The sequence below is a fragment of the Orycteropus afer genome, unplaced genomic scaffold (genome assembly GCF_000298275.1).
Source record: "Orycteropus afer afer isolate SDZICR_OR568_19922 unplaced genomic scaffold, OryAfe1.0 scaffold00043, whole genome shotgun sequence".
Taxonomy (NCBI): Eukaryota; Metazoa; Chordata; class Mammalia; order Tubulidentata; family Orycteropodidae; genus Orycteropus; species Orycteropus afer.
This window is the reverse complement of record NW_006921630.1, coordinates 9,493,376-9,495,044: the sequence shown is the minus strand read 5'-3', so window position 1 is coordinate 9,495,044 and position 1,669 is coordinate 9,493,376. Positions and strand designations below refer to the sequence as shown.

At 41.9% G+C, this 1,669-nt stretch overlaps 1 pseudogene; it reads left to right on the top strand.

Moving 5' to 3' along the window:
- Positions 1-1,666, top strand: part of LOC103194310 — a 5,218-nt pseudogene extending 3,552 nt beyond the window's left edge.
- The last annotated feature ends 3 nt before the right edge of the window (positions 1,667-1,669 follow it).

Genomic DNA, 1,669 nt, shown 5'->3' with positions numbered 1-1,669 from the left:
CAGTTTCCTCATCTTTGGCTTTGGTGGTTGGTACGTAAATTTGAATAATAGTAGTATTAATGGGTCTTCCTTGTAGCCATATAGATATTAGCCTATCACTGACAGCGTTGTACATCAGGACAGATGTTGAAACATCCTTTGTGATGATGAATGCCATGCCATTCCTCTTCAATTTGTCATTGCCAGCATAGTAGATCATATGGTTGTCTGATTGTCACAATGCCCAAAACCCATTCATTTCAGCTCACTAATGCCTAGAATATCAATCTTTATGCATTCTATTTCATTTTTTGACAACTTCCAATTTTCCTAGATTCATACTTTCTACTTTCCATTTTCTGATTATTAATGGATCTTTGCAGCTGTTTCTCTTCAATTTGAGTCGTGCCACATCAGAACGTGGAGGTCCTGAAAGACTTACTTTATCCATATCGTTAAGGTTGGTTTTACTCTGATGATGCAGCTCTTTCCCAGTCCTATTTTGAGTGCCTTCTGACCCAGGGGGCTCATCTTTCTGCACTGTTTCGGAGAATGTTTGCAAGCTATTCATAAAGGTGCCTAGTAATGTATCAGACAGTGTTTCTCTGCTATACATAAGTTTTCCCTGGCCAATTTTTTAGAAGTGAATGGCCTCCTCTTCCTTCATATTCAGTCTTAGTCTGTAAGCTGAGTTGAAACCTGTGCACCATGTGCAACTTTGCTGGCATCTGAAACACCAGTGGCACAGCCTCAAGCCTCACAGCAACATACAATCCCCACAGGATAAAAAACTGACAGACAAGTTTGTCTCCCTTACCTTACCCTCCCCTTACCTAACTCCTACCTGGAACCTGCCACTTTGTGGTCCCTGGCTGCTCCCTCCCTTTCCTGGCTCTAGGGGGCTGGGGCCTGCCTTGCCTCCTGCCCCTTTACCTGGATATTCTGCTGTTCCTGAGGTCCCCGGCTGTTCCTACTCCCTCCCTTTCCTGGCTCTCAGGGGCTTGGGGCCTAGTGTTGCCTCCTGCTCCTTTAGCTTTATATCCTGCCACTTCTAAGGTCCCCGGCTGTTCCTGTTTCCTCCCTTTCCTGGCTCTACAGGGCTTGGGGCCTAGCCTTACCTCCCACCCCTTTACCTGGATATCCTGCCGCTCCTGAGGTCAGTACTATACTGACCAGTAAAGTAAAAGAATTTAATCATTCAAACAAACTAGAAATAACAAACATCAAACTGAAAGTAGCAAGAGCTAAGAGTGAACTAGAAATACAAAGGAATGAGATTCAAAGTGAACTGGAGAAATTACAGTCAGGCAATGAAATTCTCAAATCAGTTACTGAACAGCACAAAGTGTTATTAGTAGAAAAAGATCATGAATTAATGCATAAAGTACAAGCTACCAAGGAATAAGGTTATCAAAAACTCGTGGCATTACAAGATGAAAAGCTAGAACTTGAGAATAGATTAGCAGTACTAGAGAAAATGAAAATGGAACATGGTGTCTGCAGGCAATCTGAAAAGGATCAGTATAAAAAGAAATAGTGGGCTTCACAGATGGCAGAAGAGTAGGCCAAAAGTGAACTTCAGAATATTAGGTTAAAACTGCAGCAGCAATTTATGAATGTGGAAAACACAAAGAAAGAAATCAATGAAAATTCTGACCTAAAACAGAAAATCCATATTTTGCAGATCCAA